Raw genomic sequence first — 18,347 nt, forward strand, 5'->3', positions numbered from 1 at the left:
AATCTAAGGAATTCCTTCATTGAGTCTGTGCCACAACTCTGTGAATTGTTAACAAATGAGGAAACTGAGGCCCAAGCAAGATGCAGACCTTGCATAATTATGCAGCTACCACAACTGAAAAAATGAGGTGGCAATGACAGAATTAAGAACAGAGGTTAGCAACACATTTCCTACCCAAGAGCAAACTTGTCAAACCCTCTGGCAGAGTGAGCCACCACGACAGTCCTGCAACCTGGGCAGAGAAGTTGCCCAGGCTTGTTTTGAGATGCCCCAAACCCAGACTCCATAGCCAAGGGGAAGGACAGGAGAAGGGATGGTGGGTTAATTTATATAGCATAAATAATGTATTCCTTAACTATCTGCCACCTGATTAAGCAATTCTGATGTAAATAATTGAAACCAAGGGAAGGGGAGGGCATCAAGTGTGTGGAACACTGTAAAAATGTATTTGTGGAGGACATTAATTTAAATGAGATCAGGTGCATTCAGGGTGGTATGGCCATAGAGCAGGAGGTTAATTTACATTGCAAATAAAGACTGTGGGATCATGTGTTCTTCAACACTGCTGTTGAGTGCTCCCTAGTGCAGGCATGGTGTTGGACTCTGCACAGAATGACAAATAACATGATTTCTAAAAGCAGAGCAATTCACCATCTAATGAGGAAGATAGTTGTATAACCCATTCTACAATATACACAAAGTGCTTATAAAAATGTTATTTGTATATGCATATAATTCCTTTATAATCTCTGTTCTATGAAGAACAGAGGGAGGGGGACTTAACTCCCAGGAAGGTTAACTGAGGAAGGATTCTAGTTGTGTTTCAGAACAAACAGGAGTAGAGCTAGCTATCTTGGGGATCAGGTGGGAAGGAGCTTTGTCACAGTACCTTTGAAGTAGGTACTATTTCTTATTCACTTTGGAAGGAATGGTTCCCTGTTTTTTAAGAATTCAACTTGACTCAGTCTCTGTTGCTATAAAAGAAGTGAGTATATTCCTCTGAATAACTTTCATCATCACTTTTTAAGGAATAACTCATTGATGCAGCTGAGGAAGCCAAAATCAAGTTCAAGTTGGACAGGTGAGAAGTGATGTTAGGAGTGTTAGGTTTTGGAGTCACACTTCCTGTGCTTCCGTCCTATCTCAACTTCTTTGTAACTAGGAAGCTCACGTCAGGCAAGGGGCTTCTGCTTCTCTGAATTCAAGCCTCTTCATCAATGAAAGGATGATACTTATGATACCTATTTTTTAAGAGTCTGAGAAATAACAAAGAATCTACAATGTCTAGCCATTATTAGTATCAACATGATGACTGATTACAATTTTTAAGAGAAGCAAAGGAAATTCAAGACATCTGGGATCCTGAGAAAAATTAGCAGTCTGAGACTGAAATAAATAATATTGGACATTGAGAGAAATCCCCATGTGAAATATCACACATACAGTACCATACACATAAACCATTGTGTGATCCATAAACCATTGTGCAATCCGTGAAATTTACAGAATTAGAAATGTATTTTGAATTACAAGATGTATTAAATTCCAATTGTTAAAAGCAAAGACTTCACTAATTTTAAATACTTAGTTGCTTTGTTATTTAGAAGAAAATATTTACCACAATCACTAATTCTGATCATCTGACAAACAGGCTTATGTTATCTTTCTAACTCCAGAGGTACATTCTGGAAAAAAAAAATTACAATAAAAAATAAAAAGCGTGGGTCTCACAGTACTGCATGGTATATTAAAATCACAGCAACAGTCCTTGCCCTAATGTTCTTCACAAAAACCTGCTTTTTCTCCCCTATTAAGCTCTTTTTTCTTCCCTTGTTTTTGTTTTGGTAAAATACACATGGCAAAATTTTCCATCTGACTCATTTTGAAATCTACAGCTCAGTTGTATTAAATACACTCATAATGTTATGCAACCCTTGCTACTGTCCAACACCAGAACTTTTTTTCATCTTGCAAGACTGAAACTGCTGCCATTAAACTCCCACTTCCCACTCCTGGCTCGCAGCCCCTGGCAACCAGTATTTCTGTCTCCATGATAATGACTGCTCTAAGTGCCTCATGTAAGTGGGATCAGACAGGGTTTGTCTTTTTGCAATCTGCTTACTTCACTTAATGGAACATCCTCCAGGGCCATCCATGGTATAGTGTGTGTCAGAATTTCGGTTCCTTTAATACTCACGTCCCCCTACATGTGTATTCCATATTTTTCTTATCTATTCACCCATGAAGGAACACAAGTAGCTCCCACATTTTAGCTATTGTGTTTGAATGTCACTATGTCTGCTGAGCTCTTTTTAAACTATCTTTATAAAAGATCTTATTTATATAACCTACTTGGCTTTTTCAATAAGGTTTCCCTGCTCCTCTGAACTAGACTCAGTCTGTGGTTCAAATTCATTGCTGTCTTTGGTACACAAAGTCCCTCTACCTAGGGGTACATGAGAATCCAGAGCATTGGTGAGTTTTATCCTGTGCTGTGCCACTTGACTGGATTAGTCAAGCTATACTACTCTGCCATAAAATTCACGACACTTCTCTCGCTCCATGTATCTGAATCTCAAATTTAATGACTTAAAAAGGATACTGGCATCACTGAGGCTGAAGATCCTGGTGCAAAGCACAGAACCTCATCCCTAGAAAACATTGATGTTGGGATCCTAATGTTTCCCAAGGGATAATTGATCATAAAATGGAAAATTATAAAATGCACACTCAAGCAATTTGAAGTGTCTCATGCCCCATTTGGCATGAATGTCAATTAGGATTTGGTTATAAGTAACAGAAATTAATTCTGGCTTCCTTGAGCTAATTAAAATAAATAAATAAACAAATAAGCAATGCTGAATAGAAGGGAAAACTTGAACAATGCGTCTTCTGAGGAGAGAAGATGGTAACTGAGCTGCTCTGAGAAGCAAAATCACAGGACGCAGAGGACAATCTCTTCATGGTGCTACTCTTGTGATGGATCCCAGCCAGCCATTTCCTGCTTTCCCATCATTCATGAAAGATTCAGATGCCCAAGGGATAGTCCGGCTGGCCCTTTTTGGGGTCATGTGTCTACCCTTTGTTCAGAGGAGAGCAGGATATCTTGAGTGACTATCACACAAAGATTATTCACGTTGGGCAAAGTGTAATTTTTCAAAGGAAATTTAAAATGCTGTTACCAAAAGAAGGGGGAATGGATGCTGGGCAGGCAAAAACAACAGATGTCCACTGCAGCAGGTCTATGTGGAGTATTTTTGATGAGCCAAAAGACGAGAAATCATGCAAAGACACACACGGTAACACACACACACACACACACACACACACACACACACACACACACACCTTTGGCTCTCTTCTTGCTTTAAAAAATTAGTCCCTTCCTTCTACAAATTTTTTTTTCTTTTTGCCCAGTTTTCCCACCATCTTTTTTACTACAGCTAGGGTGTTTTCAATAATGCTACTGAGAATGCAAGCTTTTCTGACTCTTTTTATTGAATAAATATCAAACAGTGCCAGAGATAGAAGTGTTATGCACGTGTATGATAAAAATTGCCTAAATTACTTGCATTACTTTTAGTTGGGGGGATATGAGAGTATTTCTGTTCGGCAATGAGCTACTTTTATTGTCATATTCCACCCTGAAGACATGTCGTATATCTTTGCTCTAATGAAGTGTTTTCTAGAAAGTAGATATAGTTCTCTGTTTCTAATCTTTAGATGCCACAGATTGCTATGGTAACCTTGGGTTGCTTGATTTATAACTCTCTTCCTTTGTGAGAGAAGTAATTTCAGTTTAATTTACTAATGGATTTTTACTCAACGTACAATAACAAATAAGTCTGACCACACCCCTTTTTATTAAAAATCTGTAATTGGGATTTTGCAAATGCCAAGGTTGTTTCACAAAGACCCCACAATGTGATTCATAGTTTCAAGAAAAGAGAAAATGTGAATAAAATAACATATCAAAGTCAAAATACAGTAGCAACTTCAACAGCAATTTCTTTTAAAAAAAATTGCATTTATCTTCAAAGATCAAAAGATAAGCTAGGAATAGTAATCAGAATACAAAAACAAAATCACAAAAATCAAACTCCCAAATTCATGAAGCACTGTGCTCAAGAATGCATGTATTTATTTATTCTTTGTTGTGAAAAGTTCTGGAACACAGATTTAAATAGACAGAGCCAAATGGTATTTTGACACGTAACATCAGGGCTAAATGTGCCCCAGTTTACTTCAGTTCCTGCTCCATTTATACTGGATTCAACGTTGGATCCAAACAACTACAGAAAATTTTAACTTGAAACAAAGTGAAATGTCCTAACAAATCTAGTTCTCTGTCAACTGGCTCTGTGTTTATCCCCTTCGTAAAATCAACAGGAAGGTTTAGTGGAAAGAGAATTGGACCAAGAAAGCCTTTAGCTTGATTGCCAGCTCTATTAGTTGGGTGCTGTGTGTCCTTGGCAAAACCATGAAACCATTCTGAATTGTCTCCTAAGAGACACTGCTCAGTCTGCATCAGATATTTTCAGATTAAATGGGCCAAAGGTACTGAAAACTTTGACATTAATCGAGGTGTACTCAAATATACTACAATTAACAGGGCCAAATGATGACATTAGCTTTCTAAGCAAGAGGGTGGAGGCCCAGTTCCCTATTCTGAGCTTTGTGACTTTCCTCACCTTTCTATATGGTCTCAGAGAGAACAAGAAATGTCAGAGGGCAAAAGTTCTCCAATAGGAGCACAGTGTATACGCGGTAAAGAATAGTATTGAATCAATAACATGTCCTCCCCAGGGAGATGTGATAATGAATCTAGAGTCGAGTGATTTATATTTTGAAGTTTACATCATTAATATTTGCTTCCTTTTTATGACCCTCTGATTGAACAGAAACAGAATTGAGTTCCATTCTCCAAAGAACAGTTAAGCCTATATGTTGTATAGTTACCGAGGTCTTAGATGGAAAATATTCCTCCCTCCCAAATTTTGGACTTGAAATTTCTAGACATCTATAACAAAAATACTGCCCCCAACAAGGTCACAGACCTCAGTGAGCATGCACTGGACTGTGACTGAGAGAGGGGACTCACTGATAACTGTAGCATGTCCTGATTCTCAATTCATAAAAGTTTCTTCACACTACACATAAAGGATTTCATTTTTCTGATTTTACAAGGCTTTCTTAAAGTTGAAAATTTGGAAAATATAGTGGAAAAAAAAGTTAAAAATTCCCTCTCATTTTGCTTCCTCAGACACAATCACTAGCAACACTATGTGGATCTTCTTTGTTGCAGAATGCACATGTGTGGGTATGGTAGGTATGTACTGTGTATATTATGATTTTCTCTTAACATGATTTTAAATGTATCTGCCATGTCTGCTCCTTTTCAGAGAAAACATGAGCTTTAAGCTTAAAATTCCATTCTATGATTCTGCCAAATTTCTTTTTATCTTATCCCAAATTCTGTGATTTAAAAAAAAAAAAAAAATTATTCCAGAAATAAAATCTCAGTTTTTAAAACTTAAGCAAAACAGAAGTTGAAAGAGAAATAGCACAGCTTTTACTATAAAACAGTGAAATTTTATTACCCATCGTCCTACTCTGCTTTCTAGTAACCTACGATAAGGCATGTTTCTCTGAATTCTGGCAGACACCATTTGTGTGTTCACGATGATAAAGTCTGTATTTTGGATGTTGCAGAACTATAGTATTGGTATGTAAAATCTCAGGTCTCATTTCAGGCCTATTAATTTAGAATCTACAGTTTCACAGAAAATCAACAAATTTGTTCACATCCTAAAGTTTGAGACATGGTGCTGGTCAGGGAGGGGCAGACCACAGCTCCCAAGTTTGTGGGCCAAATATTGCCTATTTTGTAAGTCATGCCCACAAAGAGTTGTTTTTACATTTTTAAATGCTTGAAAACAAAAGGAGTATTCATATTTAGTTACACATGAAAATTCTATGAAAATCAAAGTTCAGCGTCCATGATAAAGTTTTAATGGAACATGACCACGTTTATCTGCTTATGTATTATCCATGGCTGTTCTAATGCTGCAAACGCAGAGCTGAGTAGCACAGCAGAGATCCTGTGGCCTGCAGAGACTTAAATATTTACTATTTGGCCATTTACAGAAGAAGTATGCCAACCCTTGGTCTATCTAGCAGAGAATCCAGGGCAGTGAACACATAATTTCCATAATATATAAATGTATGATAAGCAAAACTAAAAAATAAATCAGCCTACTCTTTCTTCATGCATATTATATTTAATCATAAAAATGTTTCCAAAATATGACCGATTTGCTGATACTTGTCCTGTTTATTTTTTTCCTGTCCACTTCTTGTCTACCTCTCCACACTGGAAAGTAGCTTCCAAAAGGTAGAAAGTCCATTCTGGTTAGGGAAGGCACACCATGCAGAAAATAAATAGACTGAGATGATGAGCTAATTTAAGAGAAATAAATGTCAGATATTTTCTGCTAGAAATGAGCTTGTCCCTATGCTTATTCTTGGAATAAATGTGAGGGAACAGTTAAAGAAGTGCCAGTGGTCAATCCTTTGTTTATGTTAAGAAACAAAGACTGTTTCTGGTTGGTACCTTAAAAGATGCAGTTTAGAAACGTTAAAAAAACACACTGTACTTACACAGACTTTGACCATAAGAGCTGAAATTTCAAAGCATTTGATATAACAAATTCAATTCCTGTACAGTAGTCAGTAAATTCTAAAAGGTGGATGATAATGACACAGATCACAAAGGGTCATTTAACTGCTAATTATGAAAATAGGAAATTGACTCAAAGAGCTCCCATTTTTCTCAGAATAATGTACTGGTTTATGTCACCTACTTTGGCAAGCACTTCAGTGATAAATTCGGTAGCATTGGGTGTTGCAGAGGTGAGAACATAGGCAAGTTATTAGGGAAAGGTGGAACTCTATCCTAAAGCAAGAAAGAACCTTGTGCCTAGCTTTGCTGATCTGATTTAGGAGGACTATGGGACATGAATTTAAGAATAACCAGTATGATAAAGAAAAAGTGAGAAGAAATAGTCAACTGTGAGGAAGGTCATTGGTGATCCCTGAGAATGAGCAAGAGGGGTTTATGAGAGTGGGATTGTAGGAGTATGGATTTTTCTACCATTTCTAGTTGATGCCAACATCTCCATTTGTCACAAATGAGCAGAGGATTTTCAGACCAGCTTGTTTTTTTCTTCTCTTTTCTTTTATTTTTGGTACTGGGGAATGAACTCAGGGATACTTAACCACTCAGCCACATCCCCAGCCCTATTTGTATTTTATTTAGAGACAGGGTCTCACTGAGTTGCTTAGTGCCTTGCTTTTTCTGAGGCTGGCTTTGAACTCGTGATCCTCCTGCCTCAGCCTCCCGAGCAGCTGGGACTACAAGCATTGCACTTGGCCCAGGTTGTTTTTTGATTTTATGGTGCTGGAAATTGCTTCCAGGGAATTTTGTAGGCCAAGCAAACACCCTACCACTGAGCTACATCCCCAACCCGAAGGTACTGTTTTATTTATGCAAAGAAACACCCGGCCAAGAATTCTCCAGTTAGCTCATTTGGATATCCCTGTGAATGAACTCATTTGAATTTGGCAGCTTGTAAGAGTTTATTAATCCAACGTTTTGATTTGCACATTGTTTAGGATTTCTAAGGTAATGATATTAGTGTTTTGTCATGTTGTGCCTGAAAAAATTATTTGTGGACAGGAGAGATGGTTAAGGTTGACTTTGCTGATAAGACACAGGGCTTTGTGATGGGTTCAGCACTGCATGGTTCAAGAGTCTGGTTTATCTTGGCCCAAGGCATTTTCTCTGAGCAGCAATTGTGGGAGACCAAAACATTCAGATCTATCTCCGTTTACTGCTAGCAGAATGTTGGTAATAACATGCCCTATTTTTTTTTAATCTAGAAAAGGTACTGAACGTTCTTATTAATTTTAGTATTTCACCTGCCGATTGACAATACAAACTGTAGATAATAAATCCTCCGTTTTAATCTTTAATTTTTTAGTTATTTTTCTTTCCTTATAGCACTAGCCAAATCTTCCCATGTCATGTTAAATGAGAAGCTAGGTATATTTCTCGTTTCAGTTTTAAAAAGGAATAGCTTAAGCTTCACTATTAAGTAAACTATGTGATGTACCAATGTATTCCTTCTAGCAGCATAAAGACATTTTCTAGAAGTCCTTGTGTTCTGTGTTTCTTATGAAATCAGTTAGAAGTGTGGGACCCTATGAAATGCTGTATCTGTCTCAAGTGAGAAAATCATCTGATTTTGGATTTGGGGGTTTTATAATGGGTAACTGCTATTTAAACACCCAGTCACACCATGACGCAGTGTTCTAGGGCTACAAGCTACAGTGTGTGTCCTGGGAGGCAGTGGGTAAGGCACATGGGGCTTGACCTGGGAAAGTTATAGAAGGAAAGAGCATTGGGATTAAATCTGTCCAGAAGAGGAGGCATGAAAAAAATTCTTTCCATCATCCCTTCAGGGGAATCCTCTCCCTCCTGTACCACCAGCAGCAGAAATATGGGTTGGTGCAGAGGTTGGGAGCTTGCCCTTGCCTATGAGAAGGACATACATTGGAATCCCAGCCACATCACTGAAAAGCTGAGTGTCTACATAGGTCATTTAACAGTTCTAAGTTTCAATCTGTCCATGAGACTTAAAGCGGGTAGTTGTGAGGAATAGATTAAAGGGGATGATGTCTGCAGAGTGATTGGCAGGCACACAGTGGGAACAGGACCAGCATCCCAATTGTTACTAAGTGTCCTGAGTTGGTTCATCTCGAGTCTGGTCCCCAGACTGGCAGTATTGGTAGCATCTCCTGGGAACTTGTTAGAAATGAAAATTCCTAGGTCCTACCCCAGAAATACAAAGTCAGACCCTCAGGGAATAGGGACCAGAATTAGGACCTGTGTCTGACAGATCCTCCATGAAATTGTGGAGCTACATTTGAGAACTTCTAGATTTGACAGTGTGGGTCTCTCTTCTTATAAGAGCAATCTGATGTAGATGTTCCTGAATTTCTCAATAACAATATTTCAGATACTTTGTCAGTTAAAATTTATTCAGAATTATAATATCTGCCTTTCTAAGTTAAAAAAAAGAAGATGTATACATTTATTTTCTTCTATATTTAGAGACAACATTGCACTTAGTCACATAAATTAAGTTGGGTGATTTGGGGCTTTTTTTCTATTTGGGATAGAAAATACTGTGAAGTAATTATTTCCTACAAACTGCTTACAACTTATCTCTAAAGTGGTATGGGCTTAATGTGTGATGGAAAAAAGTTCTATGATTACCATTCCAAATTTAAGTATTATATTTCTTGGTTGGTTTCACCTTTCATCAATTTTTATATTTTAGCTATGTCTGATAATTTATACATTTTTTCCATGTTTTAAAACATATTAGAGTTGTTTATAATAATCTAAATTTAAAAATCTTTGAACTCCAGGTATTTCTCCTCTTCATAACGTTTTATAGATTGCCTACAAAATCTCTCCTATCCCTTCTTCTAAGATGGTCTTGCCAAAAGTCGGAAAATATTTCTAAGAAACCAATTTTTTTTTTTTTTTGTTTTTTGCATTGTAGGATTATTTTTCCCTAATGCTCTTTCTACAAGTATAAAATGCACTTCATTGGCCCCTATGGTACTTAATGTCTGTGGGCAGGTTAGATTCCTGAGTGGCTACTCCTCTACGGCAGGACAGTGCTCAGAACAGATTCTTCTATACTACCCTATAAGTAGTAAGGAGAAAGAAGCCTCCTGTGAAGCCAAGAGTCAATCATAGAAGAATAAAGGACCCTCCCATCTCCACGAGCACCTTATCAAGAAGCATATCAGGACCACAGCCCTCAGAGTGAGTCTGTTCCCCAAGAAACTGATCTGAATCCCTGACTGAGCTCTTTCCACAGGGAAATTTTGAGTGTGGATTCATCAATAAAAGGAGACACAGATTCCTGGGTTGCAGGACATGCTGATGTGGGTGAGGGCTCTTTATAGGAGAGGTCTGTAATCATATCCTGTTCAGCTGCAGGGAAGGGGCCATGGTCCCTTGAGAAGCTGAGTTCAGATGCAGTCTCTTCTGGGAGGAAAGAGGTCTATGAGCTGAATCTAGCTGGCTCTTTTGTAGGTCACCCAAAGGAAGATCTTGAACAAATCTACTTTCCATTACATCACGTTTTTATTTGAGTTATATTTTGACAGTAAGAGCACTATCCCATTATGGTTTGGGCTTATATTTACCTGGTCTCTATTTTCTACCTGTCTTTTTATTTAAATAATTATTAATATGTTTGTAGTAAATTCATCTTTTTGTAAATAGCATTTTGTTGAATCATCTCTACTATTGTTAAAAATACAGTCTGAGATTCCTTTTTTTTTTTTTTTTTGGTGGTACTGGGGATTTGAACCCAGGGCCTTGTTGCTTACGAGGCAAGACTCTACCAACTGAGCTATATCCCCAACCCCAGCCTGAGCTGCTTGGTATTTCTCATGAGTATGTCAAATATTGTTATAGAAGGACATTTCTGCTGCTCTGTTTTATATTTTTTATCTTCTGTGCTTTAGTTTTCTCCATCTTCTCCTGTCTTACTTGCCACCATAAAAGTGTCTTTTTCTTCAAATATAAAAATTGTACATTACACATTTGTATTCACATTTTCTGTCTTAAGATTGAAGCTAATATCCATTCCTTCCTAATAATTTCTTAATGTGTCAATGCATGTTCTCCTTTATTTCTCTACATTTTTAGTTCTAGAATGTTCTTAGTTGTTACGAACATACTTTTTCTTCTTATCCACTCAAGTTAATTTGTAAGAAAACATTAATCTGATCAAGTTTTTAAAAAATTTTTCTCATTTTCACATCACTTACAGAATCAGTCCTCCTGAAATTGTTTCCTGTGGTCTAAGAGTACATTTTCAAGTGTATCTCTAGTGTGTGTCTTCCTGTGGGAAACTTCTAGGGCCTGCGTGCCTCAGAGTGCTGTGCGTTAAGTCCACACACTTAGATGATGACTTGGCTAGGCATGCGCCTTTAGGTTATTTTCATTCACAGCTTCAGAAACTTTACCTCAAACTCTTGATTGCACCATTAAAGGGACAATGTCAATCATTCTTACTTCTTTGAAAGTGATCTGCTCTTTCTGGAAGTTTTTGATTCACCTGGTTTTGTTCTTCTAATTCACTACCTCTAAATGTGACGTTGTCCTTCCTTATACTTTTTCCTTACCCTGTCTTTCCCAGTTTGGGTCCCTTTAATTTGACAACTTTCAACTTGTTTTTGTTTGTTTGTTTGTTTTTGTAGTTCTAGAAAAATAATCTTAACTATTTCCTTGGACATTTACTGTTTTCTGTTTTCTATTTTCTCCTTCCCTCTTCTGAGACTTCCATTACTCTGATGTTAGTATTTCCCTTTCTTCCATTGAAAGTTTTTGTTGTCTACCCCTGTGGTTTCTTGCTGCTTCTGCCAGTGCTCACCATCAGGTCTTCTCCTCTTCTTGTGTCCTACTGTTCATTCTAACTACAGAGCTTCTCATTGCCATCATTTTTCATTGCTGTTTCAAACTGTTGCTTTTTGTAATTTCTTGTTCTTCCTTCGTAGTTCTTCATCTCTTTTTTCAACTGAAGGATAAAACAGCTTTCTCCGTCTGTACTCTTCAAGTTGATTTAAACCTTTTTCCCTGCATCCTTACTATTCTGCATCAGAGGGTCAATGTGGTTACTCAAATGCCTGTAGTGTCCTCTTCCAGCAGTTTAAACCTGTGGATTCATGTCCTGAGCTCTTGCTACTCTGCCTCAAATTTGTACTAGGAGGAACAAAGGCTCTGGCTGGTGAACCTCAGGCGAAGGTGATGAGTTAGAAGGGACAAATATCCTGAATCCAGATCTCCAGAAACAACAAAAAAGACCACTCAGCACTTCTATTTTTTCCATTCTACCAGGAAACTCCTCTGGCTTCTGATTCACCTGGCAAGGCTCATGAGGCAGCAGGGCTCAGAGGAGGCAGGACTCTGGGTCCTAATCCTACACAGCAGGCGGTTGCAGGAATGCAGCACTGAATGGCTGAAGGAGACTGGCCCCCTGTAGGTTTCGATCCTCTCATATCAATGTGGTTGCCATGTAGCAACCCTCTCACTTCTCTTCTTTTCCAATACTGGAGGCCTAAAGATTTGCATCCCACTTCCATAATAATAATATCACAGGGACAGAGCATCCTGCAACCTGTGCCCACCCTTGCCACTGCTTCCCATTGTTCTGTTCTTCCTATCTTAATATCATACATCCCAAACTCCCAAGAGGCAAAGCAGACCTTAGTTTCCTCAAGCAAACATCTTCCTCCATTTTTCAATTTCTCCAATCTTGAAATCCATGGTTGCCCCTGGATTCGACAGGGTACTTAGGGTTTGAGGAGAAAGCACCACCCATTCCAGTCTGTCTGCTCAGCAGCACTTCCTTGGTAACATTCCTGGTTGTATTCTGCCTACCACTCAAGCTCCTGTTGATACCTGACCTCAGTCTCTTCAAGCCACGCCGAACAGGTGGAGTAAATGTCGCCTGCATCTCCTATTAAAAGCTCTTATTTCATTCCCTCATTTATTCTTCCGACAAATATTACCAGGCATTAAGATATGCTGGCACTTTAACAAGTGCCAGGGACACAAGGCGAATTGAAGCAGGACACAATTTCTAAGCATTTAGTGAAACAGTGTCAAAGGACTTTGGGGGAATGCGCAATAAAATTCCTCTGAAACAGCCATATTACTTCTCTGAATTATGGCAACGATTAGAATGTATTCTCTCCCATCCCACATAACTCAAAAAGATTATTTTTAATGAGCTATTATTTCATTTTCCAGGCTTTATTTCTCATTGTTTAATTCTTTTAAAATAGCATTTCACATTATTGAGGGGAGGGTTAGTTCATCTGCTGATTGCTATACCTTCTGGGAACCCTTCTGTTCCCTCCGGCTGAGGCAAAACCCAAATTTACTAATGAACTGCCAAAAATTTCATCTCACAAATTCCTACTCATATGCCATTACTGTAAAGGCTTTGTAGTTATTACAGTGATGAGTTTATAGCCTGGAAACTAGGACAGTGCTGTTTCAACTAATTCATTACCTACCCTTTACACATTTTAAAAAGGAAAATGTGTGTGTGTGTGTGTGTGTGTGTGTGTGTAAGAGGCAGAGACCCAGGGAGGCAGAGTTGAGTTTTCTTATTTGGCACTGGACTGCATTCTGTGAGGCAAAAAAGGGTTAATGACATAATGATCTCATCCTTGCTCTTTGGACTCACCTTTGGTGAACCCTCAGCCTTACATGAGTCCCTAATTCATTTTTTAATCCACTCAGTCAGTGCTAATTGAGTGCTTTATATGTGGTAGGCATCTAAAGGTGCTGAACAGACTCCTATTATGGTGGTTTTGTAGTGGATGGATTTAGTGGGGCTGAAGTCCATTTTCAGGGAATCCCTTCCCTCATCATCTCTGGGCACACTGGGCTACAGGATGGAAGCAACACAACTGCCACACCGGGGTTCACGTGCAGTGTTCTCACTTATTCAAGCGCCTTCCCTGCTTCTGGCTCCTCCTTAAGGTTCTTTGCCTCACAGCCCAGGGATATGAACTTAGCTCCTTGAAAAGGGACCCTGGTTTCTGTAGGACCTCCACAGCCCCATTGTCAGAGGAAACAAGAATGATCATGGGTTTCAACTCATCCCCTGGGGTCTGGACTCATGCTGCTGGCCAGTCACAGTGACAGGAGACTCTAATCAGGTGTCCTTCAGAGAGCGGCTCAGAAAGCTTATGGGGCAGACTGTTCAAACCCACGAAGTTCCCGTGGGATCCTGTTTTACCTCTTTCGCCATCACACCCTTGCTTCAGGGAGCTACTGATTCAGGGAATAACAACTCTGCTTTAGATCTCTTCTCTAGGTCTATAAATCAGTGCTTCATCCTCAGAGAATCTGAAGCAATCTACAAGACACATTGGTCTAAAACATAAAATTATTTGATTCTATGATCAGAATTTAACATTCAGAGGTTATTAAGTATATGTTTAATGCTTTCATGAAGGCTTAATCCACTTCAGGAGTGTTTATTCTAGTCACCATTATTGAAAGTAATCCTTATGTTTCTCTCCTCCAAAGTTTTACTGTCAATCAAGAAGAAACTTCTTAACTAAGTGACACCTGGGGACACGGTCCTTGACTTAGGTGTTACCTTGTGCTTCCTCACATCACATCAGTTGCCAGGTCATTTAAAAGAGATTTCTTCTTTCTCTTCTCTCTATCCCTCCTTCACTGTTCTCTTTACTACTGGCCTAGTTAAGGACCACGTCATTGCCCGCCTAGACTGTCGCTATTGTCTTCACTTTCCTCCCCAGCCTTTCTATTTTAATTTGTCTTCCACTCTGTCCCAGGAGGAACTTGCGTGCCAACATAGCCATGGAAGCATCCAGCGAAGACAGAGCTAAATGGCCTCTGAGCATGGAACATCTGTATATTTCCATTTTAGTAAAATTTATCTGTAAAACTTGTTAAAATTCAGATCATTAGTCTTCTTTAGGACTAGAAGATGGGACTCAATTTCTCAGCATAAAGCTGAGGACTTCATGGAGCCACGAACTGGCCCTAGCTCTTCTCACATCCTCCCTTGTTCTCTGAAAACTGCCATTTCTCCAGGAATTTGTACTCTCCCACTTTGCCTTTCCATATTCTGTTCCTACTTCTCAGAGTGCCCTGTCTTCCCTGATCAGATTTCTATTGTCTTCTCAGGTCATCTGTTACTTACTGTGTAAAGCCTTCTGCAAAGCCCCAGGGTACAGCCCTGTCCTTCCCAGGCTTCTCCTGGACTCAGTACCTTGAGAACAAGATCCTTGTCACTGTATGTATTTGTTTTCACATCTGTTTTGGAAATAACCTGTAAATCCTTCAGAGCAATAAATTGTCTTTTTAGTTTTTGGATTCACTAACCTATCAGAGATGGTTGAAATATATTTAATGAGTTAGCAAAAATAGGTATGTTTGGCTCACACAGAAACTCAGAGCAGAGTTTGTAACAATAGGAAATAATCTGTTACCAAAAGGTTTAGCTTCATCTCAAACTCTCAGGACAAACTCAACAAAAATAAAAACACTTCAGATCACCGGACCCACCTTTCCTGGGATGGTACTGAACAGCCTGCCATTGAACCTCTAGCTTTTACTTTGCAGATCTCAATTACTCTACATCCCAGCCCCAAGCAGTTAATTCAATTATATATTTCAGAGAGAAGTTCTGCAAAATAAAATAGTCTCCATCTCACAGTCCTTCAGTAATATCTTAGTGCTCTGGAAGTGTTTTGACCTGCTCATATAGCCTGCTGCATTACCTGACTCTTGATCTAATATTGTCCTAAATTTTCAAATTTTGACTTCCATCAAAAGCATCCTACAACTTGTTCAAGAACTTTGGGGAACCCAAGCAAGACTTATGGCACTTCTAGTGAGGCCGTTGATGTGGCAAATTATACTGAGCAAAGCTTTCCAGCACATTTGATTCAGTGGCAACAGTATTGACTTGTGTGGTGCTTAACTGTGACAAGGCTGTAACTGTGGCAGAGGACATGAATCTTCATTGGTCCCTAAGCCACTGTTATGGCTTAGATATGAGGTGCCCCCAAAATGCTCATGTGTGAGACAACGCAAGAACATTTAGAGTGACAAGATTTGATCATGAGCACTTACCTAATCAGTGGATTGAGCCACTGACTGGATTGACTGAGCAGTCACTACAGGCAGGCAGGTTGTGGCAGGAAGAAGGAGCTCACTGGGAATATGACTTTGGGGGTTATATTTTGTTGTTGGTGTGTGGAGAAATCACTCTGCTTCCTGGTTGCCCTGTCCTGAGCAACTTTTGTCTGCCACACCCTTCCACCATGATGTTCTGCCTCACCGTGGGTCCACAGCGATGAGTAGGCTGACCATGGAGTGAACCTCTGAAACGTGAGCCACAATAAACTCTTCTTCCATTAAGTTTTTTTGTTTGTTTGTTTTTTGTTTTAAGGTCTTTTGTTCTCAGTAATGGAAAGGCTCACTAAAATAGTATTTCTTAAGTTGAAGATTTGGGACCAACTGCATCTAAATCAACAAAGACATTTCTTAAAATACACTTTTTTAGCCCTTACCGACAAATACTGTTTCAGTCTTACTAGAGATGGAACTCAGGAATCCCTGTTGATCCCCAAGTGTCCCTGTCCCCTAAACACACACACTTCAAAGCAAGAGACCTGTACATGGCAAAATGCTAATTGGACATGCATTCCACTTGGTGTCTTGTCACTTCTCACTGGCACCCAGTAGTTGTCCTCTACCTACTCAATACCCCCTGCTGTCTGACCCCTTCCCTGTGTGGTGCCACCCAAGGGTACATTTCCAACACTCCCTATTTCTTCAGTAACAAATTTTTTTTGTATCTCAACCATTGCAAGAACAAATACATTTTGAATAACCTTTTCAATATACACAGTAGATTATAAAGGATAAAATGTTTAATTGGATTATTCCATTGTTTCTAAATCTTTGATTTATAAAATTAGAAGAATCTGGGGGTCAAATACTCAAAAAATAAATAAATAAATAAAAAGAAAAAAGACTAGCTCTACAAGAACAAAGAAAACAACCTGAATGTGTGATGGTGGGAGGGACATCATAGCCTGTCCCGCTTCTTTTTCTCATTGCCATTAAAAAAATACACTGTTCTTTGAAGTCATCCTGAAAACTACTATATATTCAAGATGTAAATTAACAGTAAGCTATCTATTAAAAGACTTATGATTTTGTCACTTGCGAGAATATTTCCATAATATATATTTTAGAGAAGTTATGTATTCTTCAAATTCTTAAGAGGGTAAAATGAATTCATTACTTTCATTAAAATAATCTGTGTGTTATCTTTCAGGTGATGTTGACATCTAAGTAACATTCATTACAATATGAGAATTCTGTAAAAAAGATTTTACAATAAGAACTGCAGATGGTAGCTGGAAAAAAATCTTCCAACTTTCTTTTGAATCTAATAAGAGACCCATTATTATTAAAAATAGTCATCTAAACTTATTAGAAGCATAAAAATGACACCAAGTACCAGACATCTTCCTGGTGTGGAGATAAAATTATTGTGTAAAAGACATAAAGAGCTAAGAGTGCAAGTATCTGAAATCACTTCATTTATTTTAGGCTGTGTCTACAGGGCCAGTGCAATGGAGTACTTTACAGTTAGAAAGAGTAAGTATCAGAGACTGGAAAAAATCTTAGTTGATATTATTTCTTTTTTCCTACAAAAATAAGTGGCTCTGAATGAACCTTGTACTTGCATAATCTCTCTGCTTCTTTTGACTCTTTGGACCAATAATTCCTTGAGAGTAAGACCCGTTTCTTTATTACTTGGGCATTAGTTTTGCATTGCCTAGTTTGGGACTTGCATCTTTAGTAGAATAACTGATAGATGCACCAAGTGTTATAGAATTAGGCAATCAACAGGCAATACCCTAAGGAATTCAAGTGTTTCCAAATCTCCACTAATTATCTGAGTATTTTCATTTTAATGCCTTTTTATGCTAATTCTCTAAGTAGAGAATTATTAGTCAATTTATGAATTGGATCTTCGTCACAGGTCTAAAAATGAACATTATTAACTTACTAGCTTAAGTGCCTGTTTTCATAGCAATTGTCATTATGTAAAAATTTTGGATAAAAGTGGCCCTCCTAATATGTCATTTAAAAACAATCACATTAGCTACTAGCCTGTGCGTGTGCTTCCTCTAAGGGAAAAGTGGCTTTAATGAAGGAAGGAGTCTTCAGTACAAAGAAACAAATGATAACAAATGTAAAAAGAAGGGTACCATGACCTCATTCTAATTAATGACTTTGACAATCATTACTTGCTGTCGAGAGGCATTAGTCAAGGTTCAGTCTTTAGCCCAGGCATTTACCACTCGATATCATACGGCCAGAGTGAAGAACTTCTCCATGTCAATTACTTAATACAATAAACTATCAAGTCACTTTGAAATAGTTAAACAAATCTATACATTGATAGTTGCTCGTATCTTTTATGCAACATCGAACTGACTTGAAGTTTTTGCAGTATAAACTTCTGTGCAGATATTTCTGAGATCTTGAAATTGGGAAATTCTCAAAGGAATTGAGGATTCTGTGGCTCCTATAGAAGTGCTAGGTATTCCTATCAAAACACTGAAAGTCAGAAGTGTATTTCCTGTGCCCCAAATTAAGGATGCTTTTTAAACCTTCTATTTCATTA

This window comes from Sciurus vulgaris (genome assembly GCF_902686455.1).
Source record: "Sciurus vulgaris genome assembly, chromosome: 6".
NCBI lineage: Eukaryota > Metazoa > Chordata > Mammalia > Rodentia > Sciuridae > Sciurus > Sciurus vulgaris.